The 10960-nt window shown below is 32.6% G+C and overlaps 1 pseudogene across 1 annotated transcript; it reads right to left on the bottom strand.

Annotated features, from left to right (window-relative positions):
• Window positions 1-4265: 4265 nt before the first annotated feature.
• LOC143562980 (indole-3-pyruvate monooxygenase YUCCA2-like) lies at window positions 4266-7302 on the bottom strand (annotated as a pseudogene). The gene is made up of 4 exons (XR_013140584.1): window positions 6331-7302; window positions 5262-5510; window positions 4970-5092; window positions 4266-4696 (listed from the first exon to the last, which is right to left on the bottom strand). The product of XR_013140584.1 is annotated as an indole-3-pyruvate monooxygenase YUCCA2-like (transcript).
• Window positions 7303-10960: the final 3658 nt, after the last annotated feature.

Raw genomic sequence — 10960 nt, forward strand, 5'->3', positions numbered from 1 at the left:
TTGAGAGAACCATGAAACAACTTTTTGTTACGCAATTTGCTGAACTTTTTGTACCTATCTGCAATGATTGAGTTATTGTGAGTTTTGTATGCATGAGAAAATATAATAAAATTTGTTTGAGAAACCTAATTCTTATATGCTACTGTGGTAAATTTTGTATAATTTATTCTTTAGTTTTACTTAGTGAATAAAATCAGTTTGTATATGCCATAATCTGTCTCGTGAACTGAATGATCATAAGTTGAGTTGTATGATGAATATTTTGTTTATTTGCCATGATATGATGTGTGGATACATGTTAAGACTTTTTGGTACAGTTGACATTACTTATTATCACCAAAGAGTCACCCTGTCAAGTTTGTGTTTGTGTGTGGGTCCATACTTGGGTTTTAGAGTCATGTGTTGTAGAACACATTCTCATAACTTAAATACTTGTACTAGGTAACGATTAGCGAGTCAAGTGCATCCTTTTGGTTTTGAGAAAAGTATATTACACGAGACACCAGGTGAGTTCATGCATTTTCCCTACTTGTTTTATGGATTGAAAACACAAAACTATTTTTGTATATTAGTTTTCTGGATTGAAAACACAACTGTTTTCGTAAACTTGATTTCTGGATTGAAAACACACCATTTTCCTATACTTGTTTTCCGGGAGAAAACATGGATATACTTACATACTGGTTTTCCGGAGGAAAACGCAGCGACTTGTTTTAGATTTATGTAGTTTCTTATATATCACAAGTTTATATTGGATGCCGTTATATCACTTAAAGTCCTTACGTTATCCTGAACCGATAGGATGGGATTGCGGAGTTATATGGAGTAGTACTACTGGGTTTGAAAAACCCCACCTGGGCTAATCGCGCTAGCACGACTGTGATGTCGTAAAACAGATGTTATATTTACCTAACTTTTATACGCCAGTGTTGGTGATAGACCTGGTAAAAAGGCATACATACAGTCAGCTTCGGTTCAAACGTCTAGTAGCTTGTAAACGGGTTAGCTACCCTGGTATATTTGAAAAGTGTTAAATCTACTATTACATACACTACTTATGCTACGTATACTATCTATAATGTATATACTTTTTTTACTACAACTTATGAACTCACCAACCTCGTGTTGACTCTTGAGTATTTATACCTGTCCAGGTTGCTAGATGTGCTAAGGAGCGGGTTGCATTGCATATGTCTGGAGTCACAGTTGTCGCATGAACTTTTATTTTACATTCCTTACATTTGATGGGTTGTGCATGTTTGAGCACATGGTTTTTTATTTTAAACCATTTACTTTACGCTTCCACAAAACTTTAAATTAAAAGGTTTGGTTTTTTGTTTTCTCATGTTTGAATGAGACCTAAATAATATTTTGAATATTTGAATTGGATGTTTGGTATAACAAATGAGCTAGATCCTGGTATGTCACACGCCTCGCGGTTAAAATCTGTTAGTCGAAATTTGAGGGTGTGACAGCAAGCCTCTACGTTCCTTCGTTATATAAGTGGCAATACGTAAGTACGTGGGAGGGCAAGCCTCAGTGTACTTTCGTAATTAAGTGGCTAAGATGTAGGGGCAATAAAGAGGTTAGCGGTGAGGTGAGCAGGTTAAATGAACGACTATTTGTCTTCGGACACATATGTATATATAAATGCATGTAATGGTTGTATGGTAAGTTGTTTGATTAACTAGAACTCATTCAGCATAACTGACTTTTAGTATGCACGCAGATAAATACGCTTAAGGAGCAAGCATGAGAACGATACATGACAAGGATTGAACGACTGACATATGAGGATATAAGAAATGATGTTTTAAATGTGATTTATTGAAGTTAACATTTCCGCGAAAAGTTTTAATTAACTCTGATTTGTAGAACTGTGCTCATGAGTAAACCCGACGTTAAAAGTGAGGCACCAGTAACGGGGGCTTACAACGAGGTGGAGGTGGCTCAACTGGTTTGTTTACGATTATTTTTATGTATTATCTCGACGACATTAGTAATTCGGGTGTTTTGTTGATTGTTATATTATGGTTAAGTGATATATATTTTATGTTCGTGTTATATATATAAAAAAAAATTATATAGGTTCATTTCAATGTGTTCGTGTTCGGATCAGGTGATATATGTGTGTGTGTGTATATATATAAATGAATTATATAGGTTCGTTTCGATGTGTTCGTGTTAGGTTTGGATATAAACTAATGATTTTGTTAGTTTCGTTTAATGATTTTATTAGTTTCGTTTCAATGTGTTCGTGTCGGTTTGGGTGAAAACTATATAAAAATTATTTTTATCGGTTCGTTTCTATGTGTTCGTGTCGGTTCAGGTGAAAACTATGAAATAAATGAATTTTTTTATGTTTCATTTCGATGTGTTCGTGTCGGTTCGGGTGAAACTATAAAAAATTATTTTATTAATTTCATTTCGACATGTTCATGTCTATTAAGGTGAAAACTATAAAAAAAATGATTTTTGTAGTTTTGTTTCGTTGTGGTCGTGTCGGTTCGGGTGATATATATATATATATATATATATATATATATATATATATGTGTGTGTGTGTGTGTGTGTGTGTGTGTGTGTGTAAGATTTTTTAAGGTTCGTTTCGATGTTTTGGTGTTGGTTTGGGTGAAAACTATAAAAAATAAACGGGTAATTTAATTTTTGTAGGGAATTAAGCATCAAGGGTACAATTGTAAATTATTTGAAACACCTTTGTTCGAATTGGGCAACTGGAAAGGGCATACTAGTCATTACACGGGTCAATTGGATTGAATGGCTCACTGATCCCGCCAATAAAACACAGTGGTACAACATGCACATTTTAAAATGAAATGGTTAACTTTGCACAAATATTACACAGGAAGGCTAATCATAATTTTCTCTCTGTCTTAAATTGGAGTAGGACCCAATCCAATCATTAACATGATAGTATAATACAACGTAGTTAAGAATTCTGGACTTGTGGTGGACTTTATACACAGACCCAAACCCCACTCACCCACTCCACCCCACACACCACGTACCACTTCTCCATGCCTTGTGGTTATGTGTGTGGTCCTTGGTCCGTCCAATTGTTTCCCCTTTGAGAAGGGTCTTCTAAGTTTCATCAGTTAAAGAGGGTTTGTTAGGGTTTTTGCAATGGAAATTCGAACATTATGAATTGCAAAACAGATTACTTTCATCGAGTCAACATATTTGGTATATGTTATATAGTATATACTCACTCTTATCTATTAGCAATTTATATTGTATAAGAGAAACTAATTTGTACGTCCCTGAGTTAATGCACCTGCTTTTCTAAAATTGTAAGTGCTCACTCTATAAAGGGGGTGTTTGCGAAGCTTTTAAATTTTGTTTATTTGATTTTGAAAAAGCAGAAGGTGTTTGCAAAAACACATCAAAAAGCTTCAATATGAAGTTTTTAAAAGTTCTTTTGCTTTTTAAATATCAAATAAGTAAATAAATACGTTTTAAAAGTTTACCCAAACACCCCGTAAATTTGAATATGAAACCTTTTGGTGAAATGTTTGATTATACATGAATGGATACAAACATCAATCACTTGAATCTTGCTTTATAATATTGAAGTAATATCTAGCTATTTTTCAGTATTTGTACTTGTTCACGAGAAATATATGACTTTTTGTAAATTTGGAAAAACATTGTTTGCCTCTATTTATTTTTTAATATTTGTTGTATTGGTTGCGAGTAAATGAGAGAAAAAATTGAAATAAATGTATAAAAGTATTATTTAATTGAACAGTAGAGAAAAATATAGTGTTTTTTAGTGTAATTATAGAGATAGGTATGAAGAACAGGTTGAGAATGCTCTAGCTATTTTTCAGCATTTGTACTTATTCACGAGACGTCGCCCCCCATCCAAATCGCACATTACTTTTATCAATTACTTTTGCAAGATCTTCGAATCAAGCTTTAAAAGTACATTGTACATATTGTATATTTTGAGAAAGGGTAAGTCACACAATTCTTATACTACTCTTAAATCAATATCAATGTCCACTTTTCAAAACACACGAAACCACTAAGCTATAAAACCTTTGATGCAAATATTTAGTTATTTCGAATTGAACTTCAAGAACCTTGGAAGAAAAAGATTACTAGATGCATTATATGATGATTAAGGGTATAAAGATTCAGAAAAATCAACCAAAAATGAGGATACTATTTGAAGGTTGTTCCATTAGAAGAAATTATCTTTACAAATCTAAAAATTGTGCTAAATCAAACATAATGCAGAATTATATATTATATTTTCAAAACTCCCTATTTTCAAACATATAAGAAACACAGAAAATAACAATCATATTTACCTCAAAATATAACCTAATAATTAGCTATACACAACAAGAACTATGTACAAACTATATTTTATATACACATTTGTCAAACATAAAACTTATCTCCTAATAAATCTATAATCACCCATGAAAATGAAGTAACTATCAATTCTTTAATAATCTATACCATTTTTTTTCTCTTTCGGAAGCTGGCATCTTTCATTAGAGTTCCAATGAGGTGCAATGTCTTCTGCGACCCGCATAGCTTCTATAGATGTCCCCAACAAACCTCGTTTTGAAAACCCTACAACATATAATCCATGCTCGCCTTTACATCCTTCTGGGAACTTTTTCCTGGGAAACCCATCTTTCTCCGAAAATAAGTTGGTTTCCTACAAAACAAAAATCGCCAGATTATTCTGATAGAGCCAAAATTCGTTGGATAAACGTACATCTTAATTTCTTCACAATTACTTACTGCTAATAGCTTAATTAGTTTCAATGTCAAACTTCTATTATCGAAATTAACCGAAACTATCATTTGTGCATATTTCTATGCCATTACTTGATCAGTTTGAACATTAAAAACATTTTGCATGATAATTAATAAATTTAAATTGAAATATATAATGATTGACTTTGTTAGAATTACAAGCAGATCGTACCTTCAACCAGGTGGGAACATTACTTCTATACCCTGTGGCCAGAACTATGGCATCAAATTTCTGTATTCTTCCATCTACAAACTCCACACTGTTACATGCTAGTTTCTTGATTTTGGGGTAAACCTATAAACCATACACATTCCAAATTAGTTTTATTCATTTAATTGTAACATGATGATCTACAATAAATGATAGTACAGTTGCATACAGTTTAAATTTATATACGTATATATACACGCATTGAGATATGAGTCTAGATCGAGAAGAAGTAGATATATAGCTAAGCGCATACCTTGATATCTCCACTTCTGATCTTCGCAAGTGTGCCTATATCCATTACGGGTGTTTTGCCATAAATGTTCTTTCGCTCGAGTGGCCCAAGTTTTGGTCTATTGAGGCCAAGATGACTCGTGTCACCGATCATAATTCGCGAAGCAAAAAGCAAGAACTGATCAACTATTCGTACCGGTAACCACTTAAGTAACCAGATTGACAGTCCAAAAGTTGGTATCCCAAACATCTCTTGTGGCAGCACATGCAACTGCAAAAGTTGGCCCCATAAAATAAAATCAAAAATAGGGTTTTCAAAAGCAAGTGAAGTGGATAGAATCTTTTACAGCAGTGAGCTTGCAGATTGCTTTAAAAGAGAGAGTTTCAAACAATAACAGCAATGCGCATGCATACGAATTTCAAGAAAGCTTTAACCCTAGAAAACCGCAAGTCATGTTTTATTAAAAATTGATCATATAAAACTGATTCTATACTTCTAACAAAAGAAAAGTATATTCTCATAAATTTTGTGATTTCTTTTTCAAGTACAGATGATAATTGTAGAAGTACATCAGTCACTCTAAAGACATCCAACAAAGTAAAAGCTCAATGAAACAGTACCATCCCTCTACTCTACTGGTAATTTGGCAATTTTGTTTATTCAAGACATGGCCAAAAGAAACAGCAAACTAAACTCGGTTAACATATATACATATTATATATAGCGTTAAACCAACTTGATCGAGAAGAGATCTAATTAACCATAAAACCCTTTATTCTAATCAAACCTCTCCGGCCGGCCAGCCCACCTGACGTAACTCCGTAATTAGCCTTCAGTAAGAACAACGAAAAACCATATGGGTAGAGAAAACCCTAAGTTTTAGTAATTTGGTATTGATTTATTTAAACTTCTTGGATGCAGTTTTTCAAAAATCAAAACACTTAAATTGTTTGGAAATCGAACTTTAAACTGAAAGAATCTTGCATAAATTTATTATTTTTCAAGATAAAACTGGTAGATTACAGACACACACACATATATATATATATATGTATGTATCTTGCAACTTGAGAGAGAGAAAGGCACATACTGAATCTCTAATCACTAGTGATGGAAAAGCGTTATAATTACAAAGATCCAAGCACACCTCCATGCCAGAATTTCCACAGCCCACAACCAACACACTTTTATGTTCAAAACATTCACCACTTTTGTACGCACTAGTGTGCACGATGGGTCCATTGAACTCATTGATCCCCTCAAATGGAGGCACAACTTCCGCGGCTTTCTCACCGGTGGCGACGATAAGCCATTGAGAAACATACTCAGTTATCTTCGTTTTCACCCTCCAGAGCCCATCAAATTCTGCACTCACCACTGTCGCATTGAACACCGGCTTCAAATCGAAGATTTTCGCGTAGGCTTCGAGATAGGATATGAACTGCTCTTTGGTAGGGTAACTTGGAAAATCTACAGGAAAGGGCAAAAGGGGAAGCTAGCAGAATTGTTTGGGAAGATGTAGACGAAGACGGTCGTAGGTCCGGAATTTCCATAAAGAAGCTATGCAGTTTGCCCGTTCAAGAATCATGGCCGGGACGCCATGGTTCTTGAGACAAGCTGCAGCCGCAAGACCTGAAGGACCGGCTCCGACAATGATTGGGCCCGGCACCCAAACACGGCAAGAATGGCTGTATGTATCTGTTGAAGTGGTCATCTTGGACTGAAGATATGAATCATGAAGTTTTTTGAACTCTACTTCTTCCATAAACCACATATGAGTTTTTGACTTTTGAAAACTGCATCAGAGTAAGACTTTGATTTCTGAAACTTTAATTTAATCCGAAAATTTTGATAGTTAAGATTATGATAAAGACAGAAGTGAAGAAAGCAACATGTTTTAATCGTGGGAGTTTCAAGAAGAATTTATCCAGAGAGATTTTAAGAGGGGGTATGGATATATATGAGGTATGGAAATGGAATCATGAAAACTTGTTTGTTTCATATATTTGAGGATTTGATGAATTAAACCACAAAATACTTTTTCAATGGAGGGGATTTTTGGATTTGATGGAAGTTATGAGTCCTTCTCTCCATATATATATATATATATATATATATATATATATATATATATATATATATATATATATATATATATATATATATATGAAAAGGGTTAAAATAAAAATGTATAGTTTTGTAGGAACAGTAGGAAGAACTTAAAAATGAGAGTTAGGAAACTATGAGAGCCTATTTAAGGTAATATGTAGCCTAAATACTTGATCATAGGAAACTATTTGTTATTTTAGAAACTATTAATCTCAACCACTAGATCATAGATCCAATGGTCTAGATTTATTCTTACTCTTCCTATAAAACTATCTCTTTTTATTTTAACTCACCCCTATATATATATGGTAATAATATTAAGAGAACCATTTAAAAGTTGAGAACTTTGAGAACCATTTTGAATTATTAAAAAAAACCTCTAAAAATATATTTTAAAAAATCATAAAATAAAAAATAACAAAATTTTTAAAAAATAAAAAAACAAAAATTCTTATATTTCATTCCGGTATCATAAAAAAAACTAAAAAAAACTTCGTATTATACACATGTGTATAATTTCATCTACATTATCATATATCTTAAATTGTAAATATGTGTATAAAAACATGTATAAACTTTAAAAAATAAGTATTATATATATGTGTATAATTTTGTTAAACCTGTAATTTTTTTTATAAAACCGGGATGAAAAATAAAAATTTTTGGTTTTTTTACTTTTTTTATTTTCAAGTTTTTTTTTGTTTTATAATTTTTTTTTTATTTTTTTTGTTAAAAATAGTGTTTTTTGTGATCTAAAATGGTTCTTAAAGTTCTTAATTTCAAAATAGTTCTCACGTGACCTAATCCATATATATATATATATATATATATATATATATAGGTAAAGTTAAAATATAAAGGAAGACACAAATAAGAAATGTGAGAAGAATTTGTGAACACGCAAAAAATCCCTTAAAAATAAATTCAATAAAAATAATAAAAATCATAACTCAAATTATAAATAAAAAATGAAAAATTAAAAAACTAGAATGTTTCCGCCATCATTTCCGTTCAAAAAAATACGCAAAAAAATTGACGAAAAAACCCAATGACTAAAATGGACAAAAAACATAATTATAACTAAAAAACGACACATTAGATCGCAAAATATAGCATAATGCCAAACAAAATATAACACAATGTTGAGTAATATAGCACAATATAAAGAAAAAAATACACAATGTCAAGGAAAAAATATAGAATCAATGATAAAAATAAACATAAAACACAATGATAAACAAAAGAAGACAACATCATTTTTCACTTACCATTGTGTTTTTTTATAAGAACGAGAAAGATGGTGAAAACATTTTTGTGTTTTTACTTTTTTCGTTTTTTAATTAAATTTTGAGTTTTAATTTTTTTATTTATTTTTTTAATTTTATTTTTGAGGTTTTTTTGTGTGACTATAAATCATTCTCATTCTTCTCATTTTTGTTCTCCTTTGTAGATTAACTTTACCCATATATATATATGTGTGTGTGTGTGTGTGTGTGTGTAAGGCCCCGATCCAGGTGTCCTACATTGGACGTTGGATTTACTCATTAACACAGTTCTAAATATCAAAGTTAACTAAAACTTTCGCGGAATATAAAAACTTTCATTACACATTACATCATAAATCATAAACATGTCTTTAAACAGTCATTCTTGTCTTTCAAAATTAAAAATCAATTAAAACACTATGTGTCTTCATATTCCAGCCTCTTATTCTTCTGTCATGTGCCCCCGCTCAAGCCAGCCGTCTCATTCTACTCACATGCGCATTCTACGCTGAGTGAGTTCTAGTTAATTATACAATATACAACACATCCATAACTACATACTTCTGTACCTACTTCATACTTTCATACTTTCTTTAGTAACATACTTACATACCTTCATACTTTCTTTCTTTTATATTCATACATTGCGTTTTAAAGAGCATTACGCCCTATAACATTCACATATATTATTAGGGTATGCAACCTTTTAACCTTCTCATATATTATTAGGGTATGCAACCCTTTAACCTTATCATTATCATTATCACATTCATGCATACCTTTCATAATAGCATACATGCAATATTCATACATACTTTCATTCACATACTCATATCATACTTGCTACTCTATACCTTCCTTAACGATACGTGCAATATCTGAAGATCGTTCACTTACTATCAAGCATACATTCATAATATAAACATAACTATCACATTCATCATTAAGACATACACTTACCATTTAAGGTAAGGGTATTAATATTCACATGGAGTATGAACACAGCCCCGAAAACTTAACAAGGGAATGGGGCTAGAAACTCACCTGAGCCCTGTTACGTTCACAGTCAATAGTTATTCCTTTCTTTAGCTAGGCACGACTAACTGTATAACGATTACGCGTATCAATCAAATATCACTATCCATATCACATTTCTAGTTTAATGAAAATCCACAACGAACGGGGGTCCGGGGCCAGCGCCCCTGGCAGTGGGGTTCTAGGGGTGGCAGCCTCCAGCAGGGTCCATGGGGCAAACCCCCTGGCTGGGGTCAAGCTGCAAGGTCAGTTTGGAAAAAAATTATTTCCATTAAATGTCTTAACACAATTTTCTTTAGGATTTTAAATTATTATTCAATTCTCTAACTCATTCGCTATAACGAATTAAGCATGATTCGTTATCTAATTCATTATCTTATCATAACCTAACTCGTTATCTTATCACAACTTGATTCGTTATCTGGTTTGTTATCTTATCACAACTTAACTCGTTATCTGGTTCGTTATCATATAATAATGAATTGGTGAGTAACGAATGACCTAGTTCGTTATCTTAATCATAACGAATTGGTAAGTAACGAATGACCATCAGATCTTATCCAAAACTTTGACTAGGAAGTCAAAGTCAAAATTGATATGAACAAGAACAGTCAACACAAATTGATTATGCAATTGAACCTCAAATCTCAACGACATAACACGAATCTGATATCAATCAACTCGGAATCACGGCGCCTATAAAACCTAATCATCCATTCTTTCGAACATCGGGTTTTAAAGGGTGCGATTTGTTCATTTCTAAACCCGGTTCATTAATCAATCGATTAACCCATCAAATTTTTACGGATTTCAGTAAGATTTGTTGCGTTTGATTAGTTTTTAACATACTCATACAAATCTAAGATTACTAAATGAAATCCGAACCTAAACGAACAAGTTTCCGTTATAAACGTACCATAAACGAGTCGATTTACGAACAAGGTCTAGTCTTGATGTTGTTTGCTTCGTCACAATGTTCTAGTACCAACGGGTTCGGGTTTTCACCTTCGGATCTTGGGTCGGGATATAGGATGGTGTTTGTGAGTGTTTTTGATGGTGTAGGCTATGGTGTAGGGATGGATAAAGATGGAAAGGATTAGAGTTTAAGGGGTATTTATACACTCTTAAGCCCATGGACCTAAGGCCCACTCCCTTTCTAATTTCATCTTCTAAAGTCCAAGCCCACCCTCTTAGAGTTTATTATCTAAACCGATATACGACACATTATTGAATAAACGAAATTTAATTAATTATTATAACCGAAAGTAGGATGTTACAAGTCTTCCCTCCTTAAAGAGGTTTCGTCTCCGA

Source organism: Bidens hawaiensis, unplaced genomic scaffold (genome assembly GCF_021521415.1).
Source record: "Bidens hawaiensis isolate Kalapana, Puna unplaced genomic scaffold, B.hawaiensis_p1.1 tig00021190_1, whole genome shotgun sequence".
Lineage (NCBI taxonomy): Eukaryota > Viridiplantae > Streptophyta > Magnoliopsida > Asterales > Asteraceae > Bidens > Bidens hawaiensis.